Source organism: Anser anser (assembly GCF_964211835.1).
Source record: "Anser anser genome assembly, chromosome: 7".
NCBI classification, from domain to species: domain Eukaryota; kingdom Metazoa; phylum Chordata; class Aves; order Anseriformes; family Anatidae; genus Anser; species Anser anser.
Genome location: NC_139727.1, coordinates 18,538,613 through 18,552,274, shown reverse-complemented (window position 1 = coordinate 18,552,274; position 13,662 = coordinate 18,538,613). Strand labels below are relative to the sequence as shown.

The window sequence follows — 13,662 nt, the reverse complement described above, 5'->3', positions numbered from 1 at the left end:
AACTACATATGGATTTTGCAATAAGAGCACTGGTGTGCTACCATATATTACTGCCAGGCTGCATTCCCCATTATTGCCCTTCTTCTCCAGCAATGTTTTCTCCCAAAACTTGAACATTTGTCTGTTCTCTGTCAAATACTTCTGTCACCCTTCAAAATACTATGTTTTCCTTTCAGACTACAAAAATGCTTTTCATGTAAAGTCCTGCTTTGTTTCCTATCCAGCCCTCCTGCCTCAGTTTCACAGATCACTATGACATGCAGGAAGGACACTACTTTCACGCTAAGGGCCAGGACCATTGCTTGGAGATCAGAGGACAGAGCTCTTTGAGTAAGTAGTAATGGGTTGAGATTCCTCTGCTCAGCATCACAATCTTCATGAGCTACCACCATTGCCTTTTTACTGTCTTCTAGCTAGATTTTCATTAACTGTTTCAAAATATGTTTTCTTCTTATACTAAGTTTCCCATTTCCCTTGCTAAACTTTTTCCATTTGTGTAGACATCTGACTGCCCCTCATTTGTCTTTTTGTCTTCCTTAAAAATTAATATTCATAAATCAGAAATCAAACCTGTAGTAACTCATTTCCATTACAATGAATACAGACCTTTTATATTTGTCCTTCTCATCCGCATGCCTGTATTTCTTACTTGCTCTTCCGTGTACTTGATTTTGTCCCTTGAAACATAGTTTTAAAACTCCCTTGGAACATTGCCTACTCTTTCATATGTTCTGTTATTTGAGATGTAAGCCGTCTTTTTGTTGAATTAGTATAGTTTCCAAATCTAGCCCAGGCTCCAACAAAATCAGCACCCCTCCCATGAGAGTCATGCATTGCCTCTCCCATGTACAGTAGGGTTTGCAGCCTGTTCGCACCTCTCCCTGCTCCCTTGTCCCTAGGAGGAGCTCTCCTAGTACCACTTCGCCTCCTCCTGCTCTGAAATGAGCTGGTAGTGAAATCCCCTCCTGCAAATTTAAGCTTGTGTGCATGTTGAGAGCACCAAGCTGCCAAACAAGGCTAGTAAGCAGATGACACACACTTCTTACACCTGAGGGTAAGAAACCACGCTCTGGTTTCTTTTTTTCATTGTGTATTGTCTGCATCCTCATGACATTGATTTTTCTTTTTCCCCCAGTGAAGATGGAAATGTGTCCCATTTGTAAAACTATAGAACAAAACTACTGTGTAGCCCACTTAAAATTGCAGGAAACTTTAGTAATTGGGCAAATAGATTTTAAAAAAAGTATAAATCAGATTAAAAAATGCTTTAAAAATTATGACCACTTCCCTCAAAATAGAAACTAACCATCCTTAACAGGCATGGAGCTTCTATAGCTATTTTTTTAGTGCTTAGTATTTGTTACAAGACATCCTCTCCAAAGGACAAGAGCCTCCTCCAAAGCAGCAAGGAAAGAATAAACACACTCAAAAAGACAAAACAAAGGTCCTAAGCTGACTGGAGTACTCCATTAGTCCCTCCACCTTCTTCCAAAGTGTAAGCTGTACAAGGACTATTTGTACAAAGACAGGACTGAGGACTATCTCTGCCTACCCACGTACTACTAACAGCATGGCCAAAATGGAAGCATATATAGCTCTAATGGGCCTACCACCAGCGTGCTGCAAAGGTCTTAAAAAGCATTCCTAAGTTTTTATTTTTACCAGGTAATGGAAATTGAGTACAGAAGAAATTAGATGCTTTACTTACGAAATAGAAATTAGGCCCCCTTCATATAGCAACAGGGTAAAATTTTGTCAGTAAATATCTTTCTATAACCCAAGTAGAAAAGTATACCCTAGTCTCAACATAATTGCAGCACTGCTATCAAACCATGATGCGCTGGAGTGGTGCATTTCCCTTTAATTAAAACAGAATTACATAAATGAACCCTTCCATCTGATACGCCAACCCACTTAATCATCTGAAAAAAGAAACCTGAACACTCTAATTATTTGCTTTCCGAAGGGTCAGAAGTCCAAAAACACACATGGAAGCGATGCAAAACGTCTGAGAGCAGAGCTGTCAGATCTGAAGCCACGGCTGTCGGGCTTTGTTACCTGCAGTGCAGAGCAACGAACCCAGGGCTGGGCGAGTGACCGCTCCGCAGCCACAGGGAGGAGGCACGCAATACATGAGCACGTCTGTGCTTCTCCTGCTTATCTCAGCCTGCCTGCCTGATACAGCACTCAGCTGCTGTTAATAAACCCGTCTTTTGCCGTGGTAAACTTGTACAAATGTGGACGTCTGTCTACCAGCTGTCACCAGGCTGTCCTGGACGCACGTCGGCAATGGGAGTGCTCACAACTTTCCTTCAGCTCTGAAGCTGGAGGCTGAGCCTCCTCCGGGTCTGCTCTCAGACACAAGGAAGAAGAAGGGCGGGAGGAAGAAGCCTGCATTGTGCATGTCCTGCACTAAGCAACACGAGAACCGTGCCAACAACAAGGCCACAAGAAGCCAGTGCAACCTCCAGGCTAACAGGTAACTGAAAAAAGCCCCCCCCAAAAAAAAACAAAAACCACCAAGCTTCATCCAATACTTTTAAAACAATATACTAAGTGGGCCAGGTGCTTTCCACAACCATTCCTGCAGTAAAACTTCACTTCAGGTATTACGTAAGGCCAGCACAAAAGTACCAGTCATCGAACAGTAAAGAAAATAAGATTTTCCTGATGTGTTATCTTCTTTGGTGTACTACGGAAAGCTTCTAGATTCTAGATTCAGAACTTTTCAACATATTTTCAGAAGTCTTAAGCTCTGTTATTTCCATTTTTTTCCTTTGCATGTTAAAGATGATGCTTTAAGAAAGGATACTACCCATTCTCAATCTACTTAGATTTCCTTTGTATCATACACTAAGAAATCCATTAGCTGAAGACCCTGACTGGCTGGAGTAAATACAACTGGTTTACATCAAATGAAAATCACAACAAATGAAAATGCAAGTATTTAAAAAAAAAAAAAAAAAAAAGGTACGTATCTGTCAATGCCAAACAGCTCAGATTTGACTTTCATGAAGGATACCTGTCTTTCCTATTGCTCAAATCAATTGCAGAGTCCCTAGCTTTGATTACAGTTTCAAAGAGAAATTTGGTAATTTACTCTATTAGGGAGAAAAGCTCTGAACCCTGCTTTCCCTGCCTTTTTTTTAATGTCTTGTTACATAACTCAATAACCCCAAATTTATGGGGGTAAAATTAAAACCTGTCACCAGCACCAACGTCCTTTACCAAAAGAAAGGAGTTTATTAACAGTGAGAAGTGTCTGAGCTGGAAGGAGTACAAAAGCAGGTAAGCCCGGGTAAATTCAATGTACCAGAGGATGCAGTTAGGATTTTTTTTGTTTTGTTTTTTGAGAAACAGTTGAGTAGAAATGCCTTTCTTGCAATATCATTCATCAATACTGAACTCTGCAAGTCAAATCTTACTTATTGTAGGCCCAAATGTTTGTCTCAGTGAGACAGATGGCTGTTCTGGCTGCTGAAGGAGACTGATGGACGAGTTAGACATACGTAAGATCGAGCAGTGACGTTAAGTGTTGTTTTAGCATGGTAGAACATGAAATAAAGCACCAAATAGTGAGCTCTCCTGATGCACTGCCAAAGTTGTGAAATTAACTGACCGCAGCTTATGCCTAATCATGTATTTTAAAACACTGTAAACAAGGTCAACTAAGGAACAAAAAGGCAGCTAAAGGTCTGCCCACTTTGTAAAATAAAGTAAGTGCAAGTCTCAGACTGAAACCTTGGCTTTTACTGAACTGCAGCAAAGAGGAGAAGTAAATCTATCTTTTGCCTGAGCACACCGCTTACTGCACAGTCTCTCTTGAATCTGAAAGGTTCATACTCAAGCTCTTACTTAAGGGTAGTACCCACGATCCCTGAGCATCAATATTAAATGTCAAAATTATAAGCAGTGATTAGGGATGGAATCCCCACATTTATATCTAAAAAGAAGAGACATTAAACAGCATCTTTGAAAAGATGCAAAGCATCAAGTTCAACCCAGTTCATCACAGGTTCTCCTGCCTGTTTAATTTTTTACTGATTTGACTCAAATGGCCAGGCTCTCACTCCTAGTGGTTTTCGAGAAACCTCAGGGTGGGGGCATTGGAAAGAGGTTGCTGAGTATCTTAAGGGAAGAGCACCTCGGTCAGGTGCTTTGTCCTGCCTGCCTGGGGTGGCTTCATTTGTCTTTTCAACCTGAAAACTATCCCATTTGTCCCTTAATTTCCCCCAAAATGCTAACTGTGAACATTTGGACAGATTCAGTCAGAATGAAGGGGGAACACAGAGACAGAGCGCTTCTGTAATGTAATACTTATTCCAAAACATTCTCAGGTGTTCAACATGAAAAATGAAAATAAAATAGTCACTAACAGTAATAAATTAGAGAAGTTAACACTAGCCTACAGGAAATTGTTCCTTGTAGTTTCTAGTAAAGAATTACCAAGCTCACTAAATGTCAACATCAAGAAACAATTTTCTTGATTTACTGAAACTATAAAGGTGGCTATACGTAGTTCAAGAAAGTATGTTTTTTCCCCCCCCTCCTTAACCTTCATAAAATAATTGCCATTAGTAGGACTTCATGGATTACACTGGAAAATAATGGGTCTGAAATTGTTTATGAATTAAAGCTCAGCTTTCTGCTTGAGGTTTAAAATTTCCATTGCATCTTGGAGTTGCTAGATAGGTTGATATACAATGGATTTGGACAATACTAGGGCAACAGAACACAGACTGGGAAGGGGAAGCAGTTAGAGGAAAAAGGAGAAGAAGGGCTGAAATAATCCAGTCCTCTTTTTGCATGAACGAGCCTGGGGACTAAACTAAATATTTATCTGCAGGACAGGAACTCTTTATACACTGTCCTTGTGTCTTTAGCTGCAGAGCAAGAAAAAGAAAAAAGAAGGTCATTTTCATCTCGTTTAGATACTGGCCCTACTGCTAAAACTTACAACGAAGGTACTATTAGTAATGGGAAAATATGCTAAATAGACCACATACCATTAAAAGCCTAAAACATTTGGGTCATAGTGAGCTGTCAAAACATAATAAATAGCTGTTTGTATTGCTCTGAATTAAGGTTAGTGATTTATTTATTTTTTAATAGGAATGTAATTTCTGAGGTGCAGAGTACTGCAGTGATGTGCTGAGTCTCTGCAGTAGGCCAGTGCTGGCGGAGCCGGCCACTGAAACCCATCCAAAGTTCTGCCTAGCTGCTCTCACTGCCCCATCCATTAATGATCACCTGAAATAATTCACTCTGTTGGCACTTCGCAGAGCTTCGTGGTCAGAAAAACAAGGGCTATGCAATTCAAGATGCAACTTGATGAGAGGTTTTTGCGAACTCGCAAAATAAATATTCCACTTCAAGAAAACCTATTCAAAACAACACAGGTCCTGAACTCTATTTTGTGCTAGAGACAGACGTGCTATGATAAAAACTTTCAGCCAAAATATCATAGCCACAAAATATTTTTTTAACATCTCCCAAGGGTGTTTGTGCAGCATTCCACTTCTTTAATTTAAATAAAACAATGCAAAACAACAACAAAAAATAAAGAAAAACCATGAAATTTGCCCTCTAGAAACGTGTCCTTGTTGACTGCCTCCCAGTAATTACTGAAAGGAATGCTCTGCTGCAGAGAAATACAGAGGTTCTTTACTGTCTGTCACAAACAACATACTTTGTGGTTCACAGGTGCAAAACCAAACAGACTGAACGCACATTAAATTCTAACGCCAATGAGTTGTGCAGTACAAAACTACAGTCACCGTTTTTTGAGTGATTAAATTGAGGGAGTAAGAAGTTTCAGTCCAAGGACTATGCTGAAAGTATTTGCCATTTGTTGGTTCTCCCTCCTCTACTTTTTTTTTTTCTTGGCCTAGGCAACTACACACATGCACAAAATATGCTATTCAACTTATTTAGCTGTTTAAATTTAATTATTTTAATTTAATTTAATTATTTAGCTGGTTTATTTAAAACCCTTACTCTGCTCAAAAAGCTGGGATCACCTTGGGGTTGCAAGTTAGATTTCTTTTCTTTGTTTCGTGGCAGGACACCTACCCATGTGAAGGTACTACTGGCCCAAACGAAAGGCTCCAGCAAACCAACCAAAACAGAAGGGTGCTGGGGGTCAGGCTGACATAACAGCATCCCCTGGAGGTTATTAGGATTTGTTGTAGCAGCCAGAGAAAACCAGACTCCCTGATACCTCCTGCCTCATTCTGTGCAGATTTTCTTCAAATGGTTAGCAGCCTATTTGTGATGTGACTGCCTCATTACATTAAAAGATCTGACAAAGACTGTTCCTTAATCAACATCTAAGGATGCTATCATTATCCCATGAATTTGTTTATACTGGTAATTAAACAAGCTGAACACATTCAACAGACTAAATCCAGAAATATGCAGGGAACTGATATACAAATTTCCCTGCTCATGCTTTTATCTCCCTTGCAGGCCTCCTGCCTTCCAGCAACAGCTTTTCCATTTTGTTTTTTTTAAGAACATTTTCAAGACTTTGATTTGATAAAGTTCATTATACAGACTAAGCTGATGAAACTTCAGATTCTTTCAGACACTTCTGCCTGCAAAATCAGAATGCTTCAGACTTCTCAGATTCATCCCAAAGCATGTTTCAATTCTTTCTGATTTTGCTGAAGGAATCTGCAAATTTCTTCCTGCTGAAGGAATAAGCAAATATAATCTATGGTTATAACCTCATACACCAAGCCATAAAAACAGATCCGTAAAACAAGAGGTGACAAGTAGTATGTGGAAAAGCAAGCTACTTCAGTTTGTGCATTTCTGTACCTCACACAATTCTTCCATAGGTCTTATGTCTGTAGTGTCTCTCCGGGGCATATATATTTGCTGAGAAGGAATTCTAAGCAAATAATCTCAACCCAGTCTTCTCTGTACCCTACCAAGACTCAAACTGTTCATGTGATACCACCAAGCACGTCACTGAGCGTCTGTGTAGACACAATGACATCGCTCAATTTCAGTGCAATACTGAAGGCTTTTAAGTAATGGCTGTTCAGCACTGCACACATTTTTCACAGTGAACGATGATATAACTGCTTTATACCTTGAAACTGCATGCTTTCACAAACTCCTGAAGGCTCCATGCTGTTTCTGTAACACGGTTGCTTACACACAGCTCCTAACAAAGAACACCAACACCTGAACCAGTTTCCACCAGATTGTGCTAGCAAAATGCACTATGTGGTTATAGCGTATTTTGTACTTATAAATATATGTTGCCACTTGTGGACAACCTGGAGTTGCTACTGTTTATTGCAGCTAATGTTTTTGTTGCAAGACACCCTACCACTTCTAAGAGAAGGGACGAAAACAGAGCAGCTGATGGCTGTATCCCTTTGAAGCTACCTTCCTCACACAGCAGCCATTGAGGGTGAGAAGTAACTATGAGGAGTTAAATACACACTCAGCCCCAAACTATTAGATCATGGAAACAAAATCCATCCACCATTATTTGGTACACTAAAGATGAGAATATGTGCAGAAAGGAGATCAGAAAATAGGGTTTCTAAAACAATGAACATCCGCAGCTCAGCGCAGCCTGGCATTTCTGCATGCTGTCAGGTTTGTGGTGTGCCTGAACATCTGTACTTTGCAGCACCTGCAAAGTTGCAGAAGGAATTATCCAAGTAAATTGTGTAACTCTGTATTTTCATCCTCGAACTACTTACTAAGTCTGCCTTATTCAGAATCTAAGACAACTTGCAAAATTCCTACAGTGTTATAAATGAAAGCCCTTCCCAAATATACCCTAGGCACTTTGGACTGCTGCTGGGGCTACTGAGAGCAGGTAGGGCATGTCACCAGGCTGGCCCTCCTGGAGCAGGGACCATTTCAAGACTGCCAAGTTACAGGAAACACCTCCTTCTAGTTAGGTAATCTCTGCCAAGTTGATAATGACCACAGAAGTCACCAATGTTGCAAGTACTAAGTGGCAATTTCATTAGCAATTGCAGCCAAGGTATTGAACAGCAAATGGGGAGAGAAATCAGCGAATGCTGCATTGAATACATTGGTCCTATACACACAAGAGGGTTGAAATCAGGGAGCAGAAAAGCTGACTTGCGAAAAAATAAAATAAAAATAAATAAACCAACCTCACTAGAATTCGTCTCCCATTTGGATTTAAAAAAGGAAAAACCCTCTCTTTGATTCCAGACAAATCAATGCAGCCAATACTCTGCTCTGAGAAATTGCTCCAAATACTCAAGTCATTCAAGTAGTCTAGGGATTATCTCAGTCTCCATCAAGGTAAACAATCCAGTACCATTTTTAAATACCAATCAAAGAGAACCGATAGAAAAGCAGACACTTAAAATGGTAATGAAAGAGAAACAGCTTATCCAGATATAATCCCATTTCAGACCCAGTATTGGGAGCTTTTTATTTCTGTCTCTACAGCAGCTGAGAATAAATGAGAGCCCTCGCGAATGTACTAATACCTGCAGTCACTCTGCATCCACGGCACTGAAAGCTCATCGGGCAGGTCAACTTTTTATGCTGCTGGCTAGCCTGCCAAGTTGTTATTTCTGTCTACACTGGGGGCACCACCCCTCCCCTTGCCTACAGGTTCCCTGCTGAGCATCCTGGATAACCTGCAACAGTGATGTGACAAGTTGTGTATTTAGGTATTAACTGAAGCATTACCTAGTGAAAATGGAACAAAACAAAAAAGCATCAATGGCTGAGTGAGACAGGCAATACTGGCACTAGTTAGCACTCTGTTTTGATATTAAACAAAGATTCACTAAGGAGGTATTAGTTCCCAGAGGTTAGGGATTTAGGAGTATTTTCCTGATGTATTCTATTTCACTGCATAAAGAAATAGATATGAAACTACAAAGCTTTCTTTTTTAAATCCTAGATCAGCATATATTAAGAAACATGTAAGCAAAGGCAGGGGTACTGTACATCATTCCAGGGCACCCAGTGTGTTCCAACAAGTGCAGAGCAATGCCCTTCTCTCCTACAGGCACTTGTATGCTCAGTACCTCTGCGAGCATAACACATCCAAACACAGAGTGCTGGGATGATACTGCCAAGGCATCAGCTTGTTGCCACTACAGCGATGGCTTTGTAATGGCCCTACTTACAGAAAATGGGCCACAATCGCCAGTTTACTACTTCGCAGTTGCATGGCGAGGTTCTTCATGAGTTCGCTGTTCAGCACAGGTAACTGCTTTCAGGCTGCCTCTGTTGTGTCTCTTAATGAAAGCATTAGGAGTTATACTACCCTGCCATTACACTCAGGCTCGCAGAGAAGGAGCTATAAAGGAAAGGCATCGCAGGTGTAATTAATGGTGAGAGCACTGCAGCTGAGAGAGGGTACCTCTACTGAGAATCACCCAGGGAAACCAAAGACAAAGTTAGTCCTTAAACTGCTGACTACAGAAATAAGTTCTGATCCAAAAATCAAATTGACTGCAATTAACAGGTACTACCTGCTTTGTCCTGCTCTGCCTTAAAGTTGCTGTGTTATTGGAAGACCCTTTCAGGCTAACGCTAACACACAGCAAAATTACCACCTCCCAGCATTTACCCTCAGCGAGCTAGACCACATTTGTGCAGTAATAAAAGCAGGATGCTTCCCGCCAGATATCGCAATGATCATCATTTGGAGCATGGCAGTGGGCTCCTCACTGACAACAGGAAGGCTGGGCATGCACAAACAGCTTCCAGGAGGCAACAGAAAGCAGCGGCAGCATTTGGGAGCTGATCTCCCCTGGCACTGACAGTGCACAGGGTCAGACAGAGGAGCATCGAGAGGCTGGAAGGAGAGAACAGCAGGCAGGCACCTTCCAACAGCAGCTGCTGACGGGAAGGCCTGGTATGTGGGAAAACACTGGAGAAAGAACAGAAGATTATTTTCCTCTTCTCCCAAAGGGTCTACAACTCACGACCGCTAATCTCCTTCCCTATTTTTGCCTACATCCTAAATGTACCCATCTGACCTCTTTATCTTTTCATACTCTTATTACCTATAGTTCTCTGGAGGAATTCTCTCTGGATATTTTACACTTTTCTTATACTCATTACTGTGACCGAAAGCTCCTATAAGAAGGCAAATGCTTCAGAGCTCCTTCCTTGTTAAATCTCAAAAATCTCATCAATAATAAAACATTTTGCTGTAAGTGACAATTTGCAATGGCTTATTTGCGCTCCAAGACTCTGACACCAAGGAAGAGAAATCCTTCTGTGATGCACCAAATCCCCAATCAACCGGAAAATTAGGAAGAATAATGCAAAGCTGCAGATCTGTGTAAATTCATTTTCCATATTCATCTTCCACAACTAAGTTTCAAAAAGTGCTGACTAATTCTGGGTGCCCACACAGGCAGCAGGCACCGGTGTAGAGCCAGGCCGACTTATCTCCGTGGCTTTTCTTGTGCCTCTGTACACTTGCAATAGCTGACAAGATTTCTCTCTGTTTGGGAGTATAATTTAGGAACAAATTCTCTTTGGGGAGGAATTGCCCAGTGCTGAGATACAATTCAACTGAAGTTCAAACTTCAGAGTCTATAAAACTACCTATAACTGTATCTTGAACAGGGAAAATAAATTTAGGGATGTACACAGGAGAGACAAATCACAGAGATAAGTATCATACATAAATCTACAGAAGCTATGTAATTACTGCATCAGAGATCCATGAATAATCTCATTCCTGTTTAGGACAGAGATGCTGATATATTAAGGATGTCCCTGCAGGAGTGCTGCAGTTCAGGCCAGACGCCCACTTCTGAAGTGACCATCATCATCGTTCCCACCTCACTGCATGGTGGTTTGCACTGCAGCAAGGTCTAGGAGCACAAAAACTGGATTCCTGGAGAATAAAACTCTGAAATCCAGGAGAGTCCTGGTCTTTCTGCAGCCGCAGTCCAGCCACCTAAGGGGACCAAGCTCGAGTCAGTCTGCACAAACTCTCCTGTACCTGTCAGTGGATGTTAGGGCCCAGCACCAACTGTGTCACCCTATGATGCACCAAGTCCATGCAACAAAACTTGTACTGAAGTCTTGCCATACTTTAAAGATGGCATTTCCACTTTCAGCTGGGTTTCTCCAAGAAGGGAGGCTTACTTAACCACCCCATGCTACTGCCCGTGTGTCCTTCCCCAAAGATTTTGGGTGGCGGTGTCAAAGCTTTGGAGACGCAAACCATTCCTGAGAGCAGGCAGCCAGGCAGAGGAGAGCTGTTCCCCAACATCCCTCCAAGGCTGTGGGTTACACTTAGTGTTCGTTAGATGACATCTGCTAACGAGGTGGTTGTTCTGACTCCCCGGGAGAGGGAACGGCCCCAAGCTGGTGCCTTGTGAGGGAACCCAGGGCCCAGGCAGGGGACACAGAGCTGCCAGGACACCAGGCCTCACCGTGCTCTTGCTGAGAGCACAAGCAACAGGTTCAGAAGCATTTCTGCACCTCATATATATAAAAATGATCTCTCCCCTGAAAACTGCTTTTAACACAAACACGTTAAAAGGGATAAATAGTCAAACATCTGATGCACTGCTCACATTTTGCCATCTTACCAGCTGTAGCAAAGCAGGCATGCTCTTATGTGAAACATCATGCAATACCTTTTGTAGTCACATGAGCTGGCATTGCCAGTCGCTGTGTTAAAACCTGAATTCCTCCCTCTGTAAATATTTTTTTCCTTCCTAGTGAATGTGGAAAAACATCATTCAGCTCTAGGAGCACCTCTGCAATTATCTTAAAAGATTGTACAAGCCAGTGCACAGCAGCACCAGCCAGAGACGGTCATTGCTGCAATATTATTTTCCCTTCATCTAATTCCATTTGCAAGACCTCTAGAGGGCAGTGAATAAAAGAAAATAAAGTACCAGAAATAGCCAGAAATGTTAAATACAATATTAAAAACTGGGATCTCCTCTAATTATTCCCTTGCATTGAAAGCCTTCCAGGTAATTCTATGGATTTATGGATTAACGCAATGGGATTTCTCCAGCCCCAAATCCTACGCTCTGCTGCAGTTTGCACTGACAGACCTTACAGCAATGCATTTCCCCAGTCATTTACTTCATTAAGCAGAAATCACTTTCTTGCAACTAAGCTAGAAAATGCAGCAGGCCATCTTATTTCCATGGTGCTCACAGGCAAACAAAGTACTTCTTTTCCTTCAGAAAGTCACACTAAGCCAAAACAAAAGGAAAACACAGTCTAGTAAACAGGAACTACAGCATAATGTAGTCTCATATAACTCCTCTTTGATTTTCATGCATGTACTGGACACAGATTCAGGCATGCTGCTAATAGCTTCATTATTCATTTCATGGTAGGATATACAATTAACCCATTACCCAAGGAAAATGTAAAATCTAGGATAAAACTTGATTTAGGTACAACAGAAAAAAACTGGAGAATAGATACAATATGCTTTACCTTATATGGCCCAGTAAGAATAGCAATCAATACAGCACCAGCCCACCATAACGTAATTTCAGCTATGCTTTAGTAACTTTTTATGGCTTTACCAACCTTTGTGTGACTCAGAAATTAGCTATGCAATTACCACAGGCAGAGCTGTCCTCATGGTGAGTTAATGCCCTGCTTATTTTTGGAATGCAGAACAGGTGTTAATGCATCTACAAACACAAATAGCTGAGAGTGCAACAAAATAATGCCTGAAAATGTGTATGTTAACAGGTGATGTCAGGGCCCCATGGGCACTAACGCACCTTGCAGGCCCCCTGGCTTGCCCTCACTGGGGTGGTGGGACAGCACACTGCGCTGGTCCCCAGCAAGGCCCCATCATTGCTGTGCTCTGACACTTGCTGAGTGCAAAAAGGAAAAAAACAACTGCCCCCAAAAAAACAAAGAAACCATGAACAGGAAGTCAGTGGTGTATTATAGCTCTATCTAGACTCCTGGGTGATGCAAGTTGTCACTGCTCCCCAAAAGTCAAAGACACTGACAAGTAATTCTTACCTGTCACATTATTTTTAACCTTGTTCATTAATGTTAGTGCCTCCTGTCTCCACAGTCTTGTCATTCCCTTTCTATCAGTGGTTTCTGTTGTATGAGTTCTCTTACACTGAAAAGAGCTAGCGAGGTAACAGATGCTTTTGTCATTTGCATTTGTGAAGATACAGACTTACGTGAACTTCTGAGCCTTCTTCATGCTCCATCGAAGTTTGCTGCAATGTCTTTGAGTGATGTCCTAAAGGGACAAAAAATTGGGAAAAAGTTATTCTTTCTCATTTAACAGAATGCAACTAAACAATTTTGCTAATATTTACACTTTCTGTCCCATCCTGAAAGAACAAATAATGCATGCAAGTGGCAAAGGAGTGAGGAGACTGCAAAAAGCCATTTGACTTCTTGCCAAACTCCACGCACCAGATATGTTTTTGAAGGTCCCTTATTCCCCTCCTAATCTTTTTTCTAAAATTCTCAGACAAAACTGAGCAGCAACTCAAGCTATTTTCTCTTATCACAAAGCTTCTTATATTTAGTAAGTTCTGATGTGTAGAGCAAAGACACTTGTATAGAAACATCATTACTGTTGTGAAGTGGAACTGACATTGAAAGAAAAGGACTATCTAGGCACAGACTGCCATGCTAGTGAGAGGACCACTTTGGCTGGTAACGTGA

The 13,662-nt window shown here is 41.4% G+C and overlaps 1 protein-coding gene across 23 annotated transcripts in view; it reads right to left on the bottom strand.

Annotated features, from left to right (window-relative positions):
• Positions 1-13,662, bottom strand: part of PCDH15 (protocadherin related 15) — a 535,558-nt gene that overhangs the window by 432,649 nt on the left and 89,247 nt on the right. For 22 of the 23 annotated variants that reach the window (XM_083844291.1, XM_083844317.1, XM_083844318.1 and 19 more), the window contains one exon: positions 13,167-13,228. The gene's annotated coding sequence lies outside the window, so the exon portion shown is untranslated. The other variant, XM_083844297.1, reaches the window with a different exon arrangement.